The sequence below is a fragment of the Corvus kubaryi genome, unplaced genomic scaffold (assembly GCF_017639235.1).
Source record: "Corvus kubaryi isolate FWS band 111438036 unplaced genomic scaffold, C.kubaryi_AGA036_p1.0 37385, whole genome shotgun sequence".
Taxonomy (NCBI): Eukaryota; Metazoa; Chordata; class Aves; order Passeriformes; family Corvidae; genus Corvus; species Corvus kubaryi.
Genome location: NW_024581127.1, coordinates 33304848 through 33332211, shown reverse-complemented (window position 1 = coordinate 33332211; position 27364 = coordinate 33304848). Strand labels below are relative to the sequence as shown.

Genomic DNA, 27364 nt, shown 5'->3' with positions numbered 1-27364 from the left:
CAAATTTTAGCAGTTCGTGCACCTTTCAGCCCATCAGAGGGATGTGTTCTTGGAGGGAGTTGACTCAGGGAGTTGTGTGTGGAAGAAAAAGTTTCAGAGGCGGCAGAAGAACCACAGAAACTGATTCTCTTTGGCTCTGACAGTGCTTGAAACGTAGAGATGCAGCTCAGTGGTGGTGTCAGTGGTTCAAGAATTGAGAAGAAAATGGAGAATAGTTTCTGAAATCTGGTTTACAGGGTGTGAATGCAACTTCCGTCAAGTGAAAATCAGAATGGAAGAGGTAATTAACAAATGCTGAAGGCAACAGGCTTTGTTAGAGAACGTCTGATTCACTTGCATTAGTGTGAATTTTGGCTGCATTTAAATGTTCTTCAGCTCTGCAACTGTCCATGGCTGAACTGGAAAAACTCTCCTGGTTTGGATTTCGTTTCTTGCCTATGGCTTCAAGACTTTTTTCTGCCATCTGATTTTCTGCATCATCCCTCTGCCCCTTTTTATGATGTTCAGTGCAGAAGGGGCATATGGAAGAACTTTAAAGTAGTTTTGGTTAGCTTCCTGTTGCATGGAAGCATTACTTCTTGTTTTTCTTCTGGGAAGGTGACCTCAAGCACTCAGCTCTGTTTCATTTTGCTGGGTTCCAACTTGGTAAGAGTGTAATATAGGTCAGTTTAGAGTTAATCCCTCTAATGCTGACCCTTTCCCTGCCCATGGAACTGTAATTTAACTCATTTCAAGATCCCAGACTAATTTCCTTGCTTTTGCCCAGAAGTGTGTAAGCAAAACCTGTGCGTCAGTGTCCTGCAGCCACTACTGTCGTTCCAGCTATGTTGAACAATAAATTTGGAAACATTTAGCCTGTGTATGTGTCAAGAGTCCTTAAATGAGGCACTTGCTGTCTTTGCAGAGATAGAAGTGACTGAGCTGAAGCTGTTCCACAGCTTGGGACAGCGAGAAAGGGGTCAGAGGACTCTGCTGATTCTGAACTGCTCCCACTTCCTGCTGCCGTGCTCGGACCTTGCATTGTTTACCCACACATAAAAATGTGCGATTCCTGCTTTTGTTTTATTTTGGTTTGGAGGAGGGGAGAGGGAGAAGACTATCTGAGCCTCTAAAGTGTCTTTGGAACGCAGAGATAATTTTTTCCTGTAGTCCCATTGAAGTTTGTAGGAAGGATTTGAAGCAGCAGATTTTTTCCCCCCCTTTTTCTTTTCTTTTTTCCTATTTTCTTGCGGCAAATGATTAGGTTTCAAGGGGATACCAGAAGTTTAATTTAGGAGAGGCTCAGAATGAATTAAATGATGTATTTTGCAGCTGTGAATGCGCCTCTTTAACCAGGTATCCACTTCTTTTCCAGGCCTTAAGCACACCTGGAATTTTTACTGATAACAATCCATAGGATGTACAGTAGCCAGTAAGGTCTCTGCTCCATTAGCATTTAATAGGTAATTTTCTAGCAGTGCATCCAAGGTTACTTCTATTGAAGGTACTGGTGAGAGACTTAGAAATCCCAATGTCTGAGTTACATCCAGTGGTGGAGATTTACATCAATCAATACCTGTTTTATCCCGTCTGTTGTAGGTTTTATGTTCAGCATGAATGCTGAGGCAAGTTTGTTCCCAGTAATACTCTGCAGCTTTGAGATTCAGAAATTCTGTGATCTTCAAAAGAGAATTTCCTCTTACTGATTTCAGGCAATCTTTTAAATTCTTTTTCTGTGAAAGATAGTGCGAAAACATGAAATCTGCCACCATTTTCCTATTTGCACACAGGTACCTGTTCTTGATTTTTTTTCCTTTGGAATTGGGCAGTTCCAATCTTTCTGTCTTCAGAGGGGAAAATAGTCTATGTTCTGGGTTAGTATGCTGGAATTTTTATTGCCTGCTTTTGTTCAAGTAAAGGTTAATACAGAAAGAAGAAAAATAAAGTTAGTGTTTAAAAGAGTACGGTTCTTTTTTATTTTTGGTTAACCAACCAAGTTGTTTACCAGTATTTCTCCCTGCTGTTTCTAATACACTTTTCAAGTACAAATTCCTTTTGCTGGCAGCTGAATGCTCTTGTGGTTCTTTTATGCCTGAGCATACCTCAGATTTTAGCAGTCTCCTCCTCCATCCCCTTTGCTGCTTTACGGATGCTCTTGTAGTGGAAGCTGTTTACAGGCGGAGGTACTTGTTCACAATGGATTTCACAGTCTAGGCACAAAAGGGATGTATAACAGGGACCTTTGTCATTCAGTTGGTGGAACTAAGTTTTTGTAAAGAGGTGAACTTCATACTTTATTGTATAAGTCCTATCCTCTCTTTCTTCACCCTTTTCCCTCACCAAGTTCCAGAACTTGGTGAAGGTGTTCTTGTATTTTTGCCACTGTCTAGGACCCTTCATGCGTGGTAATGCTGGTTTTGTCCGCCAGTGGTGCAGAGAGGTGGGAACCACCGACACAGCCGCAGTGTCAAAAGTTGAGATAATTTTATTTCTCCTCCTGTGGCGGCTTCTTTTCCTTTCAATGGCAGAACCAATTCAGCTGCTGTGCTGTTGTTTATTCCCCTTTAATATAAGGGCAGTGAACCTGGCACAAAACCACCTCAGTTCTGAGGTGCTTCCTGTGTAGGGTTTGAAGTGCCCATCACAAGGAGAAGCAGAAACAATGGTGTTGGATCCAAGTTGTTGATTTAAGGTGCCATCTTACAGCTTGGAGTGAACCATGGCATGGCCATTGCAGTTAATTCATGTTTGTCAGTGTGCTCGTTACCCCTCCTCATGCCTGACTCAGAACTGCATTTGCTAAATAAAATACATTTTGTTTTACAGGTATGGCAGAAAAAGGGCTGATAAATAATATGTACGTACAATTGTACCTCCCGAGTAATGAGCCACAAGTTGGAGAGTTTTAATCTCTTGAGTTCCATTTTTAATTATATAAAAAACTATTTAATACTGTTACATTTTTAACTTGTTTTCCATTGCCAGCTTTCACCCAGGAAACCTTCACAGACTGCTGACATGTGTTGGTCTCTCGCTCTCAGTGAATCTCTTTGCAAATGTTACAAATTACAGTTTCAGTTCTTACTCTGGTGTTAACAGCTCCATTATGGGAACACTGTTAATTAATGGCTAAAGAAGTAATTCTGAATTTTTATCAGCTCTCATTTTCTATTTCAGGCTTAAGCGCTATATCCTAGAGGCTTCTAGATTTCAGTTAGTTTATTAATTATCTTGTCATTTCCACTTCAGTTTGTATAAATCACAAAGCCAGCTGTTTTCTGCACTTCTTCAGCTCTACAGCCTCTGTTCCTACTCTGCGTTTAGTGCATTTTGAATTTTGTTGTTCAAATGTTCTGCTCAAAATATGCTTTTAAAATCCTACAGGAGCTGAGTGAACTGGGGAGTGCAAGTGATTGATTGATTGATGGGTGCTCAGTTTGTGATTAACCTTGTTCTGCTGGTGCAGGTAACAAAATGCTCTGCTGTGGTGTAGTGGGGGGGGTAAATAATTTTTCTGCTAGATTCAGCACTGGTAGGTTTTAATTAAAATTCTGTGTTCAGTTTTGGGCACTGGACATCAAGAAAGGGTTTTCCTCTTTTGGATGCTTTTGGTAGTAGATGCCTGAGAATACAACATCCAAGAACTGAACAAATTAAGATGTTAAGACTACAGAGAGATAAGAAGTTATTCCCATGTGTTAGGCCACTATGAGGATGAAGATGATAAAGGATTAAAGGGACTAAAATGAGAATTAGTTGACTTAAATAATAGGACCAAAGACATGGGCTGCTACTTGGGGAGGAAGACATCTAATTCCAAGAATAACAAACCACTGAAATAGATTAGGGAAGGGATTCATCAAGAACAAATTAGACAGCAGTCAGAAAGGGGATGCTGTTCATTCCTACCTTAGGAGTGGCAGTTTGACAAGGTCACCTCTTGAATCCTGTCCAGCACTGATTTTAATGATGAGAACAGGTAAAGAATGTGGGGTTATTTGCAGAATTATGGTGATAATCAAAAGGTAGCTGACAGTAACCCCAGCAGCTGAGAGTTCTCCCTGAGCTCATGTGCTCTCTGTTATCTCTCCGATTGCCCCAGACTGGGCTGTGGAAGAGGGCTTCAGTGGATCGATGCCGCGTTTGTTCCTGCTGGGTCCCTCATGGACCGCTGAGGCGGCGCTTTGCCAGCACCCACGCGTGCTCACAACCTCACCTTCGCAGGCAGTCGCGAACAGCCGCTCACACACACAGTCTGTGCACGAACGTTCTCTGTGTGTGATTCCGAGGTGTTTAATGACAACACACCCGAAGAGAGCAGAGGCAAGAAGAACCGCCAAACTGAAAGCCTGTGCCAGTTTTATCCCAAAAACTCCCAAAGGCAGGCAGAGCATCCAAAACCTATAGTCTGAGGGCTAGGGGGCAGAGGCAAGGTTGAATGACATAACAGGGCCCAATGGGAAAAGGGATGGGAGGGGGGGAGAGGACCAGCGACCAGCAGGATCTAGACAAAGAGAGAACTTTCTAGCACAGTGTTGTAAGGAGAGACCACTTTTAAGGCAACTTGGGGGCTGTAAAGTGGACTTAGCCACTGCAACACAGGGCAGCTTTGATGTGAATCTGTTGAAGGCAAAGGTTGTGTTTCCTTTGTGGAAGGCTGGAAAGGTCACGGGGAGTAGACCTTTTCTGTAAATGAAACTGTAGTGTTCTACAGATGCAGATGTTACCTAGATATGGCTTGGAAAACAGAATTATAAACTGGTTATTGATGTTACCACAATTAGTTTAGTTGCTGTTTTGATCCAATTTCAAGGAGTAAAACAGGTGAGACTTTTAAATTGTACAAACAAGTTGATAGAGTGGCCTTAGGATGACTTTTCTTATTTCTTTTAGTATTGTCCTTTAATTAATCATAGTATATTATTACCTATTAATAAGATGAGCTTTGTTTTCAGAATAATAGGAATTTCTGTTGACTCTTTCCTTTGTTTTTCTGTCAGTCTTTCACTCTTCAGTATAATTTGTATTTGATGTTTTACCACTAGGCTTTGTCTTAATCATAACTCACATGAATCTGTTTTAAATCAAGTCAGAATGTTTCTCAGCATTTTGCCATGGAAGGAACAAGTTGCTACTGACATTGGGAAGCAGAATTAAGTAATCTTTAGTGGAAATGTGTATGAAGACAAAATGTGGTAATCATGGCTGGCTGTACCTGGTACAGCTGCTGCTGAAAGCTGGGATTAATGGAGCTGCCTGCATTTGAGATGATCTTTAGGAAGGAGTAAATGCATGGATCTGGTAGCTTTTTAATCACTGTGTTAAAAATTAGAGGCAGAAGCTGTTGAAATTAACACTTCAGTGCTGCATCTGAGGCTTCATGGTGCCTTTAGGCTAAAAGGTGAAGCTAAGAGTGTGCGTCTGTGCAATGTGTGTGAACTTGTGTAAACTGCTGTGGTCTGGGGAAATAAATGTCATTTAAGAACCCCTGAATTGGTGTGGAAGTAAAGGGAAGCCTTTTCTTGTCATCTGCATTAAAACCTGTTTCATCAGTTCTAAAAACACATAGACTAGGTACCAACTCTTCATTATCAGGAAAATAATAATTTCAGATTTACTTGGTTTTTTTGTTTAGGATTGCCTTTGTAAATTGTGGGATTTCGACTGGTGGCTTGGGGAAATCTCCTCCAAGGAGGATTGCAGTTACTATACTCTTCAGTGCATATGCACAGAAACTGTTTTGCACGTATTAATCAATGGTTGTCAGGAAAAATCAATCAATTTCCGTAAGTGAATAATACTGTTTTTATTTTGCCCATGTATTTTGATAATGCAGTTTGAGGATTGAAGTTTATAAGAGAAACAGTGGGAAAAAAAGTATATGGGATGTGGTTCTCTGGGGGAATATTCTGACCCGGTCTCTTCTTGAACACTTTGTGAATATTAGATTGAGTTTAATATCTCTGTTTTTTGAGTGGTGGATGGAAAAAAATATCGGTCAGAACCTCTGTAAAACTTAGTCAAAGAATGGAGTTAAAAGGAGGAGTGGGATGTAAGACTGAATTCACTGCTGTTCCATTTCCTGCCTGGGGTTCCTGACAGTATTTCATTTGTATAAGAAATTGAGCTTTGGTACTGTGAAAATTTGCTACCTACATGAATTTATTAAACAACCAAGTGAATATTTTTAGAAGATTAGGTCCCTTTAGAAGAAGCTGGTGTGCAGTGCATATGATTAATCCTTGGCTGGAGATTTAAATGAAGTGAAAGTTTAGTTGTGTCATAGGCCCCCAAGCCCCTGCTCATTCAGCTCAGTGAAGGGAGGGTTTCTTTGTGTGACGGCAGCACTGTTCGTCTCACGCTGTTCCAGGGCTTCCAACAGCCAGTGTTGGGCCTTGCTCTCCTTTCATCAGGAGAGGAGAGGGAATTCTTCAAGACAGGAGTGTGTAATGTTGGCTTCATTGTACAACTGAATCAGCTTTTTCTTCTCGTAAAGGCAAACAAAACCTTTAAACTGTTTCACAATCTGAAGAGAGTATTGAACAGAGCTTCCCTTCCTAGGAAACAGATTTTGGAATTCTGTAATCTATTTATCTGTGTGACTTTTTGGTGTTAAATGGGAATTGCATTGAAGTTCTCTCTTTCAAAAGTCTTTGTTACCTCTGTTGAAATAGATACTGAGCCCCAGTATTCTCAAGTGGAATAGGAACATTGGTCATATTATACTGAGGAAGAGATCATAGAGTGAAAGTACAAGAAGGGTGAGGACTGCACAAGTTGTGAAAATAAATGTACATAAAACACATTTCCTTTAATACCTTACTCTTGAAGTTGATAGAAGTAGAAAAACAAGGCAAGACCTTGTGGGCAGCTGGGTCTAGGTCAGTTTTGGAAAGGCAAAAGGTGAGTTAGAGAAAGGATTTGGAGCACAGTCAAAAGGAAGTGGGGAGGGGGAGAGTGGTGCCCATGTGCCTATAGTGTGAGTACTTAATGCACAGCTGTCACTTGAAATATGATCGTTTTTTGCACTGAGTCTGTGTTGCAGCAGTTTGAAGTGTTATGTTGAACTTGTGTTCTGTGTTGTTAAAGCTTTGTCTCTTTGGCTCATTTTTTCTGATTACTCATGTGAATAGGGAGTGATAGTAAGTATGGACTCTTTTTTTTTTTTTGGTGTGTTTTTCATATATGGAATTGACATCTTACTGAAATTTGCACTTCTTTCTGCAGTTTAGCTATAGCAATCTAGTTAAAAGTTTCTGCAGAAGTACTAGTGGTGTAGCTTACAGTGGCCATTAGGGGACTGTCTTTTGGGGTGATGTGCTTAGGCTCTGTGTTTGGGTCCAGTGAGGTATCCAGGTTCTGCTTTATGGACTATATCCTTCTGGTGACCAAGCCACTAAGCAATGGCAAGATGAAATTAGTGCTTGTGTGCCAATTATCCTGAAGCAAGACTATTAAATGCTCACAGCATTGTCCATGCAAACACTGCTTTTGAGTCGGTCTAGAATTCAGTAACTGCCCTGACTGTTCTGGGGCTTCTCCTGAAGGCCAGTGGTCATTTATTCACAGATTGTTCTCAGGGCTGTGTTGTAATTATTCTTTTGCATGGGTGTGTTTTTGGTGCTGCTGCTGAAAGTGCTCCAGGCAGGTCTGCTGCCCTCATTGCGTGAGGTGTAGAGGAGTAGTGAGATAATCTATGGTTTCGTGTATGTACAAGTTGGAAGGCACCCAAAAGGATCATTGAGTCTGCCTAAGGCTTGGTGCCATGACTGCTTCCTTGGGGAGCCTGTTCCAGTGACTGACCACCCTCCCTGTGAAGAACCTTTTCCTCATATCCAGTCTGAATTCCCCCTGATGCAGCTTCATCCCCTTTTTTTGTGTCCTATATATATATGTTCATCCAGTCTGTATTTTTTCAAAACACCTATGGAATGCTTCATTTCTATCTTGTTAAAAAACTAAAGCTTAGTTCCTTTCTGCTTCCTTAAAACAAGTGACTGGAGAGTAATTCCCTATGAACAGTGTACAATTCCCTAATGGAAATTTGTTTGTGGTTGCTCAGTGACTGCCAAAGTTCACTTGATTCAGTTGTTTGTGCAAGATACAGGAGAGTACAGCTACAGGAATAATAACATTGCAGATAACTTGGCTATAGGCGTCTCATCTCTGCTAAAGAAGATATTACTTGTGCCCAGCAGTTGCTGTTCTCTTCTTTCCCTGCACTGACAGAGCTCTTCAAGTCTTTCCTGTCTTCTGTGATCTTTGTGGAGTTTTCCTTTGCCTCACTGTAGAGCCAAAGGGGCATCATCAGAGACCAGATTAAATGCTTTGTAAGGATAAAAACTTTGCATTGCATAAAATTGTTTATTTGCTTTCTTGCTGTGGATCAGAGTTAGGAGAGGGAAGTGAAACAAATAATGTTGGTCTTTAGTGGTCCATCGTTGGTTTTGTGGACATTAAGGTCATTGCTGTGTTGAAGTGGAGTGGAGAATCTGGGAAAGCGTTGAAGGAGAGGTATTTGTGTGTGAAGAGAGTGAAGAGGACAAGTTTTCTTGAAAAGTGTGATCAAAGAGCTTTAAAGCTCACTGGAAACATGAGGAAGCTGAGGAAGGAGCTCCGTGCCTAGAAGATAAATTAAGATTTTTACTCCTGGATACTGGTAATTGTCTAATGGCTCAGTGGTGTGGTTGGGGAAGGAATCAAGTTGGAAAGGGAATAGAATGATCCTGGAGGACAAAACTTAAAATTTCAGGCTTTGTATGTGGATGTTTAGATCTACAAGTAAATTGTCTTTTAATTACAATTACGTAGGATTCTGCATTGATTTTAAGAGAAGAATAAGGTATTACAGTGATAGATAGAACAAGAAAAAAGAAGGAAGCAAAACTGGACCAAGTGGGTTATTTGCAGCTGGTTGGGAAAAGTCTTAAAAGGAATAGTTTTACACCACAAAAAATCATTAAATTTAACATTTAAATATTGTCACTTTACTTTACTGAAAACCTTTCCCATGTGGAAAAAGGTAGAGAAATTTCAAAAGCTGTGAAAAATCCCCCTCCCCTCTAATTTTTTCCCCCTGAGCAGATGTACTCGTTTGGTTTTTTTTTACTTTAAAGAAACTATTTTGTAAGATAAGTAAGTTTTTTGTTTTTTGTTTTTTTTTTTTTACAAAAAGTTGAAATAAAAGCACAAATCTTCAACCCAAACCATTTTTTACATTTAATCTCCTTTTGACCACTTTAGAAGCTTTCAGCGTTTTATCCCTATTAGAAGGAGACTAATTGGTGTTTTAAGAAGTGTTGAAACTGGTTGGACTTGAGTTTAGCATAGGAGAGTTCTTGTCACCACTTGCTTCCTAAGTAATTGATGAATGAAGTAAATCAATAAGTAACCAGTGAAAACAAATACAGGGAAGGTATGTCTGGAAATGGCTGTTGGTGTAAGGGGGAAGAGATGATCAGTGTTTGGATTGTCCTGAATACCTTACTCGTAGCAGCTAATGAGCAAACGAGAGGCCCTTTATCTGTCCTCTGGGATTGCCTTCCAGCATCAAATCAAATCACAGTGCCATGCATTTGTACACTGAATTTTACACACATGGGTGATTCTATTGAAAATCAGTGGGAGAATTTGTGTGGAAAATTTAACATGCCTGTAAGTGTTTGCATTATTGATGCCTCAGCAATTAAAATAATATTTTTCTAGTATTTGGTGCTTTTTTGCTGCTGCATGTAAGTCCCATGGTATTGCACACACAATTATTTTAACAAATGTTTTGAGGGTGCTACTGATGTAACTTCCCAGAGCAGGGAAAGGTCATTACTACTGGCCTTGGAAATTAAAAGTAGCTTTTGCCTTATCAGAAAACATCTTTAGTTAAATCAACAAGTGCACGGGTTTCTCAGTGTGAGAAATAGTTTAATGAGCAATTTGCCTTTTCATAAAGGACTTGATATCATTCCCATTGTGTTAATCATTGGTGTTTTTACAAATTGTCCCAAATCATGACTAATTCCATAGAAATGTTCAGAGCAGACGTGATTCTGGGGAAAGCTGTCGTTTGCCACTCAGTCTGGCAGAGATGGTGGGACAATCTGACTTAGCAGATTCTGTGTTAACCATAAATCAGTATTTGGAGGCAGTGCCATTCATCTTATGTAGCACCATAAGAGCAGCCCAGGTTCCCGCTGATTTTTTTTCTCCATGGTGTGGATGTATGTTTCAGGTAAATGTCTGTGACACTTTTTTTCTGGTTTTCATGTTGAAATTAAAAATTAAATTACTTTTCTTCCACCACCAGTTTATTACAGCTTAGATGGAAACTTAAACTGTGCTAATTTGAACTTTTTATGTTACATTACGTCATGAGATTCTTTTGTGGATATCTTTTGGTGGCCTTTACGTGTGTGGAAAATTAAGTATCTAAGATGAATAAAGTTTGGGAAACAGTTCTTAGAAATCTAATTTTAAGTGCATAATATATAAGCTTGGGCTTTCTAGTGGTATTACCTTTGTCCCTATAGTATATATTTGTTTGAAAGGGAAAGAAGAAAAACAACTAGCAAAGTAGTAACCTCAACTCTCTACATTACTTGGCTCTGGATTTCTTTTAGATCAATTGTTTCCTTTTAAGAAACAAACCCACAACTTTCTGTGTATTATGTCTGTATTGAGCAATATCTGTATATATTTGTTACTTCAGCTGAGATCTGGCTTGGCTGCCCTGTGATGCACATACCCTGAGGAAATAAATGCTTTTCACTAGTTCCTCCCACACACTTTTTATTTTCCAGGGAAGCACTTTCTAATTCTAGATCTGGATGCTGCTAATGTTTTGAATCACTCATCAGGGTTTTCAGCGCTCACTTGTTTTTGCCATTAAATGTATATTATCAGTAATAAAGGTTCATTTCAGAATCCTTTAACCCTTCTCCTCCTTCAAAATAACAAATCCATATAACTAGGGAAATTTTTAGTTTGCTTTCATGGGACCAACAGGATTTCAGGCAACTTGCTTTGTAAGATGTCTGTTTTGAGTTCAAATATAAGTCCCTGGCTTCTACTTATACAAACTTCTTCTGTGTTCTGTTCTAGGTTGGGTTTTTGTTTTTTTTTTTCTTTTCCTAAGGATTTCCAGCTAAATAATCTGCACTTGTAAAATAGGATATGTTCTGCAGCTGGTTCCTTAGGGAGGTTATCTTGTCTTCATAACAAGAATATCAGTTAATTTGCTCTTAAGTTTTTTTGATGTTTGAGTATTTTGACATTAGTTAAGAAAATATCCTAATGAATTCTAAATGTTTGTTTCAGATTGCATGTTTCATCCTGTATTGAGCACCTGCTGCTGAGAGCTGGAAAGTCTACTTAGGGTATGTACAACAGCTAATGATTTCAATTTCACACAGAGGTTATTCTGGGTAAAGCAGGTCAAGATGAGATGTTGTTGTTCTTTCCTTGTAATTATTGTTGAAAATCCTGATTGTTAAACAGTGGGTGTTAAAACAGAATTTTTTTTTTTTTTTTTTCTCCTGAGCCTCCTGGAACTGGCTTTTCTCTGACAGCCTGTTCATGGTCCTTCCATTCAGCCTGAGGGTACAGAGGTGGGCAGACCTGTGCAGCAGTTAATTTATGGTGCGTGGGAGGAGTTTGTAAGGTGTTTTATCACCTGCCAAAGTCCCTTGGCTGAAAATTGTCTGGCCAGTCCCATGTGCTGCCTTTTGAAGCAACATACTAGTAATTCTCTGTTCTCATGTTCTGCTTTTCTGTAGTACAGAAAAAATGGGTCTTAATAAAGTAAAATCTTTGCTGTAGGGGCACTTGGCCTAATCTGAAGAAGTTTAACTGAAAGCAGGAGTAGAGAAGTTACAGTCACAGTATTCTTTGTACTATAGGAATTTATTTCTGTTCTGCATATTTTTTGATTCCTTTTGACCCCACCCCTCCCAGGGTGGATGTTTATACTTGCAAACTTAAGTTTTACTCCTTAGTATAGTTGGTATTTCTAACTTCTGCCTTTATTGCTGCTCATGTAGATGGATGTTTGGAATATTCTTACGTTTGAGTGTGGCTAGAATAACTTGTTGGATCCTTATTTTTTCTTTGTGGTTTGGTTCCCCCCCCCCTTCTGCAACCTTCCCTGTGGTTGGTGGTTTGGGAACATGTATTAAATTACTGGGGGTTTTTTTCCTATTGCTTAGGCACTGGCAGGTAACAAAATTCATCTCCTGCTACTTCAAGAGCACTTTTGAATCTAACTTGTGCTTGTGGTTGCCCTTATTTAAAACTTTGATATCACCTGCTTTAGAGTCGTTAATGTTCTTGCCTGGACTGTGATACACTTGAGAACAAAGGAGATGTGGCTGCTTGCATTTCACATGGAGCAGGCCCCTAATAGGACTTCAGGCTGTGATCTTGTATCCATATTTTCATCTTCAGGAATCAGTAGAGGGTCATTTAATGTTTCCTGACGATCTAAATTTGCAGGGGTAGGTATCTTTATTCTTCAGTAGCTTACTTCTGGATGTCGTCAGCCTTTTTAAAACTTCTGTTTTCAAGTTTATGGTGAATAATTGCTTCTCCTTTGCAATTTCTCCCTTCCCTTTTCTGGTATGGGATAATGTTTGTTTATATTACGCAGTTAGTTTTTTCCAAGGAATTCCGTCTACTCTCATCACTCCGAAAGACAAGTCTGAATGGTTTAAAAAATAGTAGTATTCTGTTTTGTCACTTAAATGGGAAAAAACCCAAAGTATTTCAGTTGGAACCAGTACTGATATTTTTATCAGTTAAAACCAAAATTTGTAGCCTTATGCCTCATGTTCATTCTGACTTATGATTCAGATGGAAACCCAGACACTTGAAAAATATTTCCTCGACATGGAAAACTAATAGTGTGGGAAATCCAGAAAACAAGGAGTTGGGGGGGTGGGAGCAAAGCATTTTATCGTATATAAAGGTGTGCAAATCAGATCTGTGATTTCAGGGGGTTTTAAATGCTTCCTTTAATTTTGTTTGACCTTTTGAAAGGAACAGCTCTGACTGTTGTGATGTCACAAGCGAAAAAGTGCACTTGTATGTTTTGTGAACTGAAGCCATTTGCTCCCTGGAGTACATGGTTCCAAGTGAGTCATATCCTGGTAAAACCATGACAACAAAGTATTTATTGGTTTGTTAGGTAAATATCTTGCAGTACCTGCCTAGATAAGACTTTATAGAAAACCAGCTCAGTGAATAATAAGGTTGTGAAATATAATGTAGAGTAAGAGGAAACAGTGAAAAATTATAGATGTAAATTGCAAGTACTTCTGACTTGTCAGGTTTACATTGAAGTCTGTGTTTTTTGGGTTTTTTTTCTGGCTGAGGATTTGGTAGGAGGAAGGAATTAGTGCTACTTGCTCTTTGAAAGTAGTATTGTATATGCAAATACTGAAATGACAGTTTCAGTGGAAGTGACAAAAAAATGTACTGCTTTATAAACTGTTACTTTTTGTATTCTTATTGCAAAAAGTCAAGCTGTTCCTTGGACCATGAAAGTCTTTTCATTATGTGATCACATGCTTTGTTCCACAGAATCACGATCTGTTTACTCTCAAAATACCCTGTCTATTCATGGCAGTCTTCAAGCCCTCCTCTTACAGGATGGAGTTTTCCTGTTAAGTGTGCTGTGGTAGTACTGCCTTCACCCATTCATCTTATGGCTTTATTAGTATTTGTACTGGATGGAGTCACAGAACTTAAGATGAAAGGTTTCAGCTTAGGGTCTGTGCTCTGACATGCCTGCTTTTGTTGTAGCATTTAAAATTTGCACTCAGAGCAGATCTCTTGCTGATTTGAACAGCACCTGAAATCACTTGGCAGTTCTGTGTTTAACTTCCCAGGTAGCAAGGCATAAAAGAAAGCAGGAAACTTGACAAAATGACTCTGCTAACATCATCCAAAATCCCTGAATGCCTGGAGAAAAGGAGGCTCAGGGGGGACCTTATTGCTCTCTACAACTCCCTGACAGGAGGGTGTAGCCAGGTGGGGTCAGTTTCTTCTCCCAGGTAACAAGGGACAGGATGAGAGGAAATGGCCTCAAATTGCATCAAGGGCAGTTTAGATTATGTATTAGGAAAAATGCCTTCACCAAAAGAGTGGTTAAGCATTGGAACAGGCTGCCCAGGGAAGCGGTTGAATTCCCATCCCTGGAAATATTCAAAAGATGTGTAGATGTGACACTTTGTGACATGGTTTAGCAGTGGCCTTGGCAGGGTTGGTTGATGCTTGGACTCAATGGTCTTAGAGATCTTTTCCAACCAAAATAATTCTATGATTCTCAATTAGTGAGTGCAGAAGACACATTATCAATAGGAAGAGATTATAAGCAGCAGTTCTGTTTAGCTTTGTAATTCTGACTTATTCCTCAGGCCAGTGTTTGAGCAGGGAATTGGTGCAGGCATTCTGTAGATAAAAGTAGGTGTAATTTTATGTCTACTTATTGTGTGATTTCAAAGATGCTGGTCAGCCACTGACAGTAGGTGCAGCAGCACTTCCACCTAAGGGGCAGCTTCCAAAGGATGTTCTCTGGATTGTATCTCTACTGCAAACACTTCAGGTGCTTTCCAACTTCATGGTTTTATTTCAGGTGGAATTAAGCTCGTATTGGATGAGAAATCTTGTTGTATCCAGCATAGCACTTGTTTAAATACAGTATTGCAGATAGAGAAATTAATGTTCCTTTTTATCTTTTATGGTTAGAAATATTTTCCTAGTGAAATCTCAAAGATTGGGGTTCTTTATGTAGTTTGGATGTTATGCATGTTTTAATTTTGTTTTAATACATTCGGGGCTTTTTTCTTGATACAAAATTCGTTTCAGAAGATTTCAGTTGGCACTTTAAGGTGTAAAGAACAACCACTCTCTTCTCAAGTATAAAGCTAATTAATGGATGTTGCTCCTTGCCAGTAAGACCTACATGCTTATAGCTCCTCCTGGCTTCTGGAAGTGGAATTTTGCTGGGCATCCTGACTGGTTTGTTATTCTGGACTTCTGGGTCATTGCAGAGAGGTTTACTTTGCCACCAAGGTTATGATAAACTTCAGCTTCTTCCAGGCAGGCTAGGCTCACACGTGTGCGAGTTCAGTACAGAACATCCTCTTCTCTCAGGCTGGGCCCTTCCAAGGGCTCTGTGCTCTGTCTGTGCTGACAGGCACCACCAGGGTTTTCAGAGCAATGAATGTGGATGTAAGGAACACAAACCACTCCATGTGGTGCCTGATGCCTTTCTGAGCTCTGTCCTGGCTTTTGCTTGGAAAATAGCTGATACTCCTCAGCCTGTCCCCAGAGCAACTGTTGTCTCTTACAAGGAAGTAAGTGGGCTTGGGGAAATAAATTTCAGTGTTTGGGGTATTCTCCTTCATTGTCTCATCCCTCCGTGGAGTTCAATTAAACTTCAGCCTGCCTGGAGTATCTTGGAGTATGTTATCGAGGTAGAATGAAGTAGAGTTTGTCTTCCCTCTGAAGGTGCCAAAGGTCTTCTGTATACCAAACAAAATATTTGTTTTGGTTGTTAGCCCTCTGGTAAATGTGAATAGGGAAACATCAAGCAGAAAACAAAGTCTGACTCTGTAAATAGTACTGCTTTGTAATGCAGCTTGGATGGGCCTGTAGCAGCACATTCTGATGATGCCAGGGATAGCCATAGGCAGCTGGTGCTGCTCCTTTCCAGGCTGTTTGAATGGCAGATTTAAATAATGATATTCTAGTTAATATTTGAAGTAAAGTTTGTAGCTCTGCTTCTTTGAGAACACATGGCTTGCTCAGTGGTAATGTATAGCTGGCCTTTGATCCTGCATCTTGGTTAATGGGCTATAGTCTGTACTGGCTGTTGTTTACTGCAGGAAATGCACAAAAATGTTTAACATTGGCCTAGGAAAGTTTCTAAAACAGCAGGATATTCTGAATCTTTGAACAAAACCATTCTTGTACAAAATAATCAATGATAATGTGCTCCTCACTGCTAGGTGGTAGATTTCTTAACTTTCCAGTATGTCTGGATTTCAGATGCTTAATGAATCAACTCCCTATCAGTCTTGCTCATCCAAGTATGTTACCTTGATTTTGTAAAAAGAAAACCTGAAGTGAATTTTCTGAAAACGTAAAAAGACCAAAATTCAAACCAGATGGATTCAAAGCTTTTCAAGGCTTCAAAATTTCATTTTTACCTGTAAAACTGAGTGAGGCTTTCCAGTCTTCCTGTTCTCTTTAATGGCAGTGTTTGTTACTGGTGTAGCATCTTGAGTTGTAGTTACAGGACACGTTATAATGAGTGTCCTTACAAGAGAAGGAACATTAGGGGATACAAACGTACTGACCTGTCATAAAATATTTGGGGAAAAAAAAACCAAAAAAGGCCAGCTTGATAGGCAGCAGGATCAGCAAGTGACAGCCCAGGGGCTGCTAAGGTTGGTTTGTGTGTGCTGTGGTAAGGGAAGGATCTGGGTTATTTCCTGGCAGACATTCATGGAGAACTTCCTCTGAAGGGAAGCGGGCTCAAGTGCACTTCCTGAAGTGTGTTTTAATTAGTGCCTCAGAGGCAGGGAATTTCACTCCTGGTATTTTACCCTAGCCCTTATCAGCACTGTACAAAGTAAAACCATTACTTGTCTCCCTCCTGTTTGGCACACCCTGTTGACAAGTACCAACATAAAACTGCTTTTATATTTATTTTCCCCCTTATCTCAGTAGTCTCATTAGAATCACAAAATACTCAAGTTTGAAGGAACGCACAAGGATCATCTAGTCCAGCTCTAAAGTGAATGGCCCATATGGGGATCAAACCCACAACCTTGGTTTTATCAGTATCAAACCCTGACCAACTGAGCCAATAGTCCTTGTTCCCTTTTGATTTACTAAACCCTTTCTGTTTTCTCTGGTATTACTGTCTTGCTCATAATCTCATTCTGTTCATGCAATGTTGGTTATTCTTGCTTAGTTTTAAAGCTGATGGAAAACCATGGGATGATGCTGGAAGCCTGTGATGTGACTCCTTTCCTTCTCGTGAGTTTCTAAAACTCATCAGTTACTTGTGAACACCCAGTGTAAAATGTTTCAAATCAGCCTGATTCCCCTTCATGCATGGATGCCTGTAGATAATTTGGTTTGGTTATTCTCTATTCCTTTGAGACATTGCATAGGTCTTCCTGATGCATCACAATTCCTTAGATGCCAATTTCTTTTGAAACTACTGCATTTTTGAAAGAATGCAGTGTTTTCATGTGCTTGAGTTTCATTAAATCCATTTTCAATAACAAGAATTAGAATTTTTTTTTTTTATGCTTTTGTGTCCTGCCTACACTTACTGCTGTCTTGGGTATAGAGTAGGACTATGAAAAGTGATTTATTTTATTTCTTTTTGACCAGTAGCTGTGTATCAGTACTTTCTTTTCCAGGCAAGAAGTAAAGCAGACAACTTGAATTCCCTGGCAAGAATCCAGACAAATGCAGCTTGGGCAGCATTTTTTTATTAAGAAGGAGGAAGAATGCACAAGGAGACAGTAAGAGTCTATAACCGCACCTGAAAATGAATGTGTTAAATGAGATGAAAGCTTCTGTACCAAGAGGGAGCCTTGATCACCTAGCAGGAGTTAATAGCTGTCCCAGGTGCCACTGAAATGCTGCCCTTTAACAACAAGTGGAAGGTTTATTGTTAACAGTCCACTCCCAGCTGTGTTTTGGAAGGTGCAGTCTTTAAATTGCTAACCAGGTTTCCCATTAAAAAAAAGGTCATTTCTTATTTTAGTATTTAGATTGTGCAGAGCAAAAGGGCACATAAAAAGCCATGGTTGTCAACAGGACTCCAAGTTTGGCATTCCAGGTTATTTTTGTATGTATTGTAAGCAGGTGGCTGTGTTGTCATTTCCCTCTTTCAGGATCAGTCTACCCAGCTGAACTTTTCGGATAGGAAGGTAAAAGCTTGGCAGAATTGTAGAGAGTTTTAAGGTCCAAAGGAATTGGGACACTGTAATCATCGAGTTCTTCCTTCAGCCTATTCCTTTATTCTAAATGATCTCTGTTAAGAGCAATATCCAAAAGGAGTGGTAGGATTTTTCTAATAGTAAAAATACATGAGTAATATACTTCCTTCTGTTTCTCAAACTCTTTTTGTGTTGTTTTGCTAGCAGTAGTATTCCTGGTAGTCTAAACCATATTGTATCCTAGTTATTTTAAACAGAAGAATTCAGCTGTATTCCTATGCCTTTAATGTGACTGATGCTGACTCTCGTAAATCCCTCTACATACAAATTTGCACTGGACTTTTAATATGGTGAATAATTTACCTTAGAAGCCTCTGCATAATTATTTTTGGTTGGAAAAAATCCCAAGCAAGCAGGATGTAAATTTGCACCTCCCATTTGTGTGATGTTTGGGGGTCTGTATGAATCCTTCTTAGATACCTTAAAAAAACTTCCTAGGCATTGGATGTGTTCGTATCCAGTTTGAGACTTATGCTTCTACTCTATGCTAAATCCTAAACAGGAGTGACCCTAAATGAAGGTGGTCATTGAACAGTGACTTCTGCATCTTCTTTTTGGGGGGAGGCAGTTTTTTTGGTGACTTTGTTTTTAATTTGAGGCCCACTTTCTCTAGCAGATCTGTAAGTAGTAAGTAGTCAATGATCTGTAGGAATGTAAGTAGTGAATGAAGAATAGAACATTTGGTGTTGGTGGTGAAATCTGGGCTTCAGTTCAGAGTTTTCCTCTTGATAAGGTCTGAAGAGAAGCCAAGCCAAAGCTACCTGGAAGATTTTCTTTGTGGGGGTTGTATGTGTGTATAAACATATGTGGTGTGAAACTTTCACCAGCTATTCTTCAGCTCTTTAAAGGGAAGGGTTAAGTAAGAGCTCCATAATAAATCCAGAGTTAGTGACATAAAAATCACTGAATCCTGATATTAATACAAGGAATTTGTGGTTTTGGTGTTAACTTTTGGTAATAAACACTTCGATTTGAAGACATTAACCTAATGCAGCTCTCCCCCCATAAAGGAGAAAGGAGGACATAAGGGAAACAGTAAATTACTTTGCTTAATGTCCTGAAGGTCTCTGTATTCATATATCCATATGTCCAAAGAAACCACGGAGTGCTGCTGCCATCTCTGCATTATCTGTGTACCAGGAATGTGAGAAGTAGGGGTCAGAAGATGCCAGTTTAGCTTTTCTGACTAAAACTCCCACTGAAGAATTAAAGAAGATGTGTGATTGTGATATTCAGGGAAGCATCACAGATTGAAAAAGTAGCTGAAATGTACAAATAGAGAGTTAATTTTTCTGTTGGCATCTAACGCTTTTCTGATGGAAGTTCTGCATTCCATAATTTTTAGTGGGCAAGGTGTGGAAGCACCGAGGTGGGGAAAGAGTGTTGCACTCAATTGGATGGCTCTACAAAGTCACTTCTTTCAAATTCCTCACCTGGTTTATATTTTTAAAGAAAACATTTAATTCCTCAATTTGCATCTGAACTGTGAAATATTTTTGTCAGAAGAAACCCTAATTTCTGTGTTATTTTGGTGAGCTAGGTGGAGTTTAAAATCGTTGCTTTAGTATGTACCTCTTTTTTCTGGTTTTTTTGAAATAATTTTTCAAGATAAATTAGTGTGAACCTGTGGACATTTGAAAAGCAGTTTGTAGGAAGGATACAAAGTTTGGCCTCAGGTCTAAAATTTTTCTAGTTAATTCTGGAAGATTACAGAAGCTGAACAAAAGGCTGGTTGCTTTTGGGGTGGTAGAATTACTATTTTTCTCAGACTCTCAAGTGGCAGCAATGTAGAATTTCTGCAAATTGGCCCAATTCAGTGAATCCTGGTTTTCATGTCTTCAAGCATCCATGTTTCTGTGTAGCTGATCTGGTGACTAATTGAGGTCACACATAGTCTGTTCAGAAAATCCTGGTAACTTTCCATTTTCTTATTTTTACAGTTCTCTTGTATCATTAAAATTGCCTAAAATGTGTTTTGAAGCAAGGACATATCTTAATCTGCCTGCTGTATCTCAGATTTCTGAAGAATGCAGAAATTTGAAGGAGGGATGGGGTCAGGGATGTGAACAGCCCAAGGACAAGAAAACATCTCCAGTCCTACGATACTCCTTGTGGTAAAAAGAGAAATATACAGGAAAAATATGGGCTTGGATGATGTAAATAATGATACACATGAGCCATTTGTAACTTAAATGTGGTGGTTGTTCACAAATATTTGTTAAAATCAGGAGGTGTTAAAAGAAATTACATTGAAATATTCATCTGTAACTGCTGAGGCTGTTGGTAGTGCATGTTGGTATTTATTGTGTTTTGTGGTTTATAATATATACTTTGTACATAGCTTCTGATACATTTTTAACTCCTACACTGACTGCAAATTAAATATTGATTTGTGCATTGCTGGGTTTGAGCTTCAAAGCACTTCTGAGTTGTGGTTAATTGATCTCCAAACTAACACATGGAGGTTCTGAGACCAAGGCATCTGAATTACAAATTACTCTATGTCCTACACATGTGGTTCATGTATTTAACCAGTTTCACAGACTTAAGATTAACTAGTTTTGTTGTGCAATTTGTTCTTTGAAATGCCTGTAAATATGAAGGGAAAATAAGAATAGAACAAAGTAAGACATAAGCTACCGCTGGCAAGTTTTCTAATACAAAAGTAATTTTATTTGCATGTAAAATATTTGAAAATTGCACACTTTTACCATTGACACTGTTCCACTTGTGTCATTCAGTTTCCTAAAGACCTCAAAAGTCCTTGATTTTTCTGGAGCTTTCAGTCACAAATGTCAGTATTTAGGCAGTAATGAGGGCTACAAATCCAGGAATGTTCCAAAGATAGGTTTCCACTCACTTATTCTCACGACTTAATACACAGGAATTAAATAAATTTAATCATCTGTCATGTTTTACTTGAATGAGAGGATTTTGCCCTAAAAATAAATTTTTTTAGCTGCTGTCTGAGGCCATGAGAGTTGTTTTTAATACTTTATGCTACATAAAAGTATTTGGATGTGTGTTATTTGGTTCTTAATAATGTTACAGTTGGCCAGAGGACAACAGATGTAGCGCCGTCCACTAGCAGTTTATAAGGAGAGAAAGGTGTCCATTCATGATTTGTATGGGAGGGAGCATCTTTAAAACTGTTTTGTGGAAAAAAGTCTGTATTTGCTTAACCCCACTGCAAAACCCAACGTATTTGCGTTTTGAATGACCATAGTTTTAGGGTTTGGCATAGAGGCTGAGGAGACAATGAGGAGTCAAATCCTGTGGAACTTAAAAGTCCTGGCAGAATAAAGTCAGTCCTTTGTTTCTCAGTGTATCTTGGTATTTTTGTACTTTGAGGAAGATATGGAGGAGTTGGAACTTGATAATATTAGTATTAACTTCTTCAAAAGCCAAACTTTTCAGAAATGGACATTCTGGATGTAGGACACTTCAGGAAGGTGAAACTCAGTGGTTTTTGCATTCAAGTGCTTTGGCAAGAGCTTTTGGGTTGAGTGGCAAAATCACTGCCCAGCCTCAAAGCTGCACTTTGTGATTTTTTGAACAGTGTCTAATTAATTTGTAGACTTTAAATTTTAGAGCTGTAGGTTATTAGTAAAGCTGTTGACATTGTCTAATGTCTACAGACAGATGTGACAATGTCTTAATTAGAAAATTCTGTGTGGGAAATACCTAAAATCTTTTTGGTTTTGTTTTTTCTGAGGTGAACTAAATGAGTTTTAGCTGGTACACTGTAGTCATACATCACTGGGTTAAGGCTTTTAGTGTCTGTTCTCTGTCAGAGGTAGTTTGGACCAGACGATGCCCTTGTTCCCTACGCAGAAACTCCCTTGGACAGGATGAAACCACTGCAAGTCACCACCCCTGACATCCCACTTTGCCTCTCTCTATGGTTGTTTATTTATGACAATATTGTCTGTTACATTGGTTTCCTAAATAACGAGGTTTGTGCTGCTTGCCATCTCACTGTTATCCTCTCCCCCATATTTTTTTTGGCCATAAGCGGGTTCCTACCAAACTCTGCACAGAGGCAGAAGCTTCAAACCACAGCTGAATGGAGCTGCTGATTTCAGGCTGCCAACAGCAGCATTCACACCCAGGATCATGGAATCATTTAGGTTGGAAAAGACCTCTGAGATCATAAGTTGCAGAGGTCTTTTCCAACGCAGATGATTCTGTGATTTCCCCTTGGATATCCCCCAAACTTGGTACACTTGGAACTTTGAACCATCCAGAGCACTCTGAAGGAGGGGGTTGGGGAGTCAGGTGAGTTTCATGAGCTGTGCTGGCTTTGGGATAAAGGGACCACAGCGATGCTGGTGGTGCCTTCTCCTTGCTCAAGGGTGTTCTGAACACTGCCACGGAGTTGAATATAAGGGTGTGTGGTAAATAATGCTTTGTTAATCTATTCAGAAAATTTTCTCAATTTTAATTTTAAGTTTGGCATTTTATAAGAATGTGCTGAAGTATTTTAATATTTTAAGGAGGCAAAATCATGTTGGTGGTGAGGCACCGGCAGAGGTTGCTCCGAGAAGCTGTGGATGTCCCATCCCTGGAAGTGTTCGTGTTCAAGGCCAGATTGGATGGGGCTTGGAGCAACCTGGTCTAGTGGAAGGTGTCCCTCCCTGTGGTGGGTGGGTTGGAACTTGGGTGACCTTTAAAGGTCCCTTCCAGCCCAAACCATTCTGTGATTCCAGCCTTGCTGGATTACTGGGGAATGCTTTAGGCATCTGAAAGACCTAATCCAGCTGGGTCTGTTCCAAGGACCTGAGGAGTTCAGAGGTCAGAGTTGCCCAGTATACCCCAAACTCTTCTAGCAGATTTCTGTGGTTTTTCTCTTGGCTATGGAGGCACACTTCATAGATTTCCTTTGGGCCTCATGACTTTTGTTACTCTGTGATTCAGGAACTGGGGAAAAAGGAGATAAATGGGTTTAGTTAAATTGCGTTGAGGTGGCAGCAGAGTTAACATCTGTGTCACTTTGGTTGAAAATAATTCTTTTTGGTCCTTTGAACTTCCTGTGGTTTGCTCTGAGCTTTCAGTGTCCTGTTATTAAGAACTTGTGCATTTCTTCTTCTGTGGGGCTGCAGCAGACAAATACAAGTAGAAATTATTCCAGCTCCAGTTCTCTGACAAGTCGTTTGCATATGCAGCCTGAAATTCCTTTGTACTGTCACAAATGCTTAGTTTGCAGGATGACAAAATAAATATTAACTGTACCAGAGCTGACACTGGCATAAGTACACACTGCAGTTCTCTAATTTGATCTCTTTCTTCATATCAATGAAAAAAGATGTGTTCAGAAGTTCCCGAAGTACCGGCATCCTTGTGCGGTACCTCCTTGATTTTGTGCCAGAATTACTTTAATATATTCAAGCAAATCTAAGTTTGTGTCCACTCTGAACCTGCTTAGATCTTGAAGGGCTTGAAAATGAATCTCTTTAATAATTATTGGAGATTTGAATAAGGTTTTTAATTTGGACCATTTTCTTTCTCATTTATGCCTCAAGCTTGAACTCACATGATATTTTTCAGGGTGAGTCTTATGATATGTTCAGGAGCAATTTGGAGAGGGAAGATTGGGGAACTGCAGACCTTGATGAACTCAATGTTTTTTCAATATTTTAATTTAAAAATTTTAATAAGCTTTGCATATGTATTCTGCACATTATGTGAGGCAGAATATATAGTTACAATGTATGCTAAATAATTTAATGTGCTTGGGGTACCTGACACTTCACACATGATAAATCGAAAACTAGAACATAGAGTAATTAGAAAATGTTCGCCTTCTTCACGTTACTGAGGTTGGAAGAGCGTGAAACAACTGTCAGTTCAGCTCTGGATCATCATTGTGACTAAGTTCAGTTCTTTGTTCTCACTTGGGTGGGATTCAGTGGCATCTAACTCTGTCCAAGTTGGATCAGAAGCAGAGAAAGCTGGATTGGTTTCTTTTTGCTTATCTTCCTTGCTTCCATGAGCAATGAATGATCAGAAATGGAAAAGCTTTTTAGAGAATAATCCTCAAATAATATATCCTTACTTGAAATAACCAAAGAGGTGAGCTGGTGTTTTTTCATTCTTGTGAAATGGTGGGGAAAGGAATAAACTACAGTATCAGTGAAGAATTTTAAAAGCTTACCAACGTTTTTCTTGGTTTAGGCCTTATTACTGTTGCTGTCCTTTCTTACGGATTATACTGTGGTACAAAAGATTTATGTTTTTCTGCTTCTCAGTACTCATTGCTGAGGCAAAAGCCACATTTATACTGTACACTCCTTTGTGGTTTTGAATTCTTATCTTTGTGCAGAAAATACTTGTTCACTGAGTTCAGCCTACACAGGACTGTACCAAATACACTTATATAATTAGGATATTTGTGGCTCTTTTCTATTTATTCTTAAAGGACTGCATCATGATTTGCTTTATGCTCCAGCCAGCTTGGTTTACTGATATGGAGTTGTTACACATCAGCAGGGTAGGTATTCACCATTAGTATTGCATTTTATATATCAACAAAGCAAGTTGAAGTAAGATGTAATTATACAAGTGTATATGCTATGTAATCCCTTGACATAAATGGAGAGACTTGTTACCGAAGTATTTGTACTTTTCAAGTGAAGCAGCGCTTTTTCTTAACATCAGCAGGAATAGTAAATTTCAGATTGTTTTAACAGTAGATGCATTTTGTATTTGATTTTTCTTTTCCAAGAAGTCATGTCTAGGTACAAAATTATAATAACTTTAAAATCCATTTCAAATAAACTTGTAATACTCTACTTAAATACTTACAAGGCAAGTCAGTTTCTAAGGGACTTAGTGATTCTTAGCTAAGAAAGTAATGAGTGTGCTTTGTGAGCAGCATGCTGTCAGGATTCCTCTCCCTGCCGCTGCCCTTTAAATTGGCTTGTTACTTATTTACGAGGAAAATTGGTTTGACAGCCCTGAAGGCAGAAGTGTTCCATTCCCAGTACAAGTAGTGCTGTCGTGCTGTAGCCCTGGCCATGGGATGAGAGGAGCTGCTGCTTTGAGAATCAGCTCCAATCCCAACCTGGGACCGTTTGGGTACCTCCAGCTCTGGGGCTGAGCTGTGGATGTGTCTGCTGAAACTTGAGTTATCTTGGAGCTTCAGATTGTCTGTAGAGACCTCCAAACATATTTATGTGGCAGCTTTCTGTCACTGTCTTTCCACCTTCTGTGGATAATTTAACTAGTTTAAATTGAGTTTTGGGCAGGGGTGTAAGGTGTTTGTTATTTCATCCTGGACCTAGAACGTGTTCTGTTCTGACCTGTGCCCTTATCCAACCTGAGTTTTGCCAGGAACCTACACAGGCGGTGTAAAGTGTATATAAATGAGAAGTTGTCTTTGCTGTCCTTGTTCCTTTTCCCTACTGTCTGTGGAGTTTGTCAGCATTGTACAAAACAGTGTTTTAGGAGATGTGATTTCAAAAATCACAGTCAGGGCTCGTGTAGGAAGCGTGACTTTGGTTAGCTGCTGGGGGGTAATTGCAGCATTAACTAAAGCCCACAGCTTTTAGACTTAGAGTTTATAGCATATCTAATATTTATCTGCCACCCAACGTGTAATGAATCTTAAATCTTTCCGCAAGTATTTCTGGTGGTCTTAATCTGTTTCATGCCAGAGGCAGGGAGAAATAATGCTTTCAATTTTGTCAAATTAAGTTTTTACTGTGCATTAAATTGATTAAATAGAGCAGCAGATTAAGGCGAAAAATACTATCTTAAGTTGCAATTCAGGGCTGATAGAATCTTAATGATGCCAAGCTGAAATTTTTCAGTGGGTTGTGAAAATGAGAATCCATTAATCATATGTGCTCAACTTCGCATGGTGCCGAATTGGAAACAAACTTTGCCTTGTTCCCTTTGCTGAGATGAGTAATGGCTGAGCTGGGAAGGAGCAGCCAACGGGATATGGAAGCTGCACGTGTGTTGTGTTCTGTCAAACTAACTGGGTCTCCTGTTTGATCAGGTTCTTGCAGAGAACAGATGTGTTGGGGGGTTTCCTGTTACACCAGTGCTGCTGTCTTCTGAGTCGCTCTCCGACGGCTACATGACAGAACCAATTAGGAGAAGAAAGCCCGTCTCATGTTGTGTGCTGCAGTTCTGTCTGCACTCCTGTTCTCCCACTATCCCCTCTTTACCTTCATAATCTACTGTTGTCAGTCATTTCTTTGGGTTTCTTTGTCCTGATGTATGTGTGTATTTTTCTTTGCCTGATTTTTTTTTTTTATTCTGCCCGTGGTTTCTCCCTGCCTCACTTGTCATCTTTATTTGCTGTCTTAATTCATTTTATGTCTATTTTCCATCTGAAAAACTTTATAAAAGGGGTCAGAGAAAGCAGAGGAGATGCCGGGGAAAAGCTTTTTCTCTATTTCTGCTGGTGCATCAGCCTTGTGGTGTGAGGAGGGAACCAGCCTAACACAACTAACATGCTAACATGCAACATAATAAGAAAAAATAATTTTGTCGGTTTAGATGAATACATAATGTATTGCTCTGTAATGACTTTTCTGCCCTTTCTTGATTTGTTGTCTTTACTTCTGTTGCCCCTAAACTCCTGTTTACACCCTGACGTAGGCTCTGTGTCTTTTTGGCTTACAAAGAATTGTGTATTCTTGTGTAATGATAGAAATTTGGTTTTATCTCCTTGCTAATTCTTGTTGCCTTGTGTCTGCTGTGGTGTTCAACAAATAATTTACTTGATCTATATAGTTCTTGAATCAATGTGTTTTTGTAACCTTGGTTTTGGAAATATTTTTTGACTTTTTATTAAAAAAAAAAAAAAAACGAAAACACAGAAAACCACCAGAATGACAGCTTGCAGCATGTTGTACCTCCACTACAGTAACTGGAAGCGGTGTAATCTGTGTCCCTGGGAGGATGTGTAAGACTTGTGGAAACACCCAGATGACATTAAAGGAGTTGTTCCTGTGCATATGGTGGTGAATTTATTGGACTTTTTCTAGCACACTGAGTGTCCTCAGTTCTCTTATTTCTTACATGGTTAAGATCCAAAACTGTCATGTCTCACTGCAGAACTGATTTCAGCCTCTGTAGCTCTGGCTGTAAATGCCTATTTGTTGTGAAGGGATGCTGTGCTTCACTTTGAGAACAAGCTCCAGCTGAAGCAAATTCTTTCTCCATCCATAGTGTCACTGTTGGGCTAAGAAAACCCCGGTATTCTTATTAAAAATCTTACCTTATTATCTTATTTATTGGGGCAGGTTTCTGTACAGAGTAAAACTTGTGCAGCTGCTGTCACTGTGAACACTTTGGAGTAATCCCACTGTGAGCAATAAAATGTTATTTCTTAGGCACTAAGTCACTTTTTTCATGGA

At 39.4% G+C, this 27364-nt stretch overlaps 1 protein-coding gene across 2 annotated transcripts in view; it reads left to right on the top strand.

The window, feature by feature from the left end:
* The window catches only part of PTK2 (protein tyrosine kinase 2), a 193984-nt gene that overhangs the window by 4232 nt on the left and 162388 nt on the right, over positions 1 to 27364 (top strand). For both annotated transcript variants that reach the window (XM_042036272.1, XM_042036271.1), the window contains exon 2: positions 11290 to 11348. The gene's annotated coding sequence lies outside the window, so the exon portion shown is untranslated. The remainder of the gene's footprint in view (positions 1 to 11289; positions 11349 to 27364) is intronic.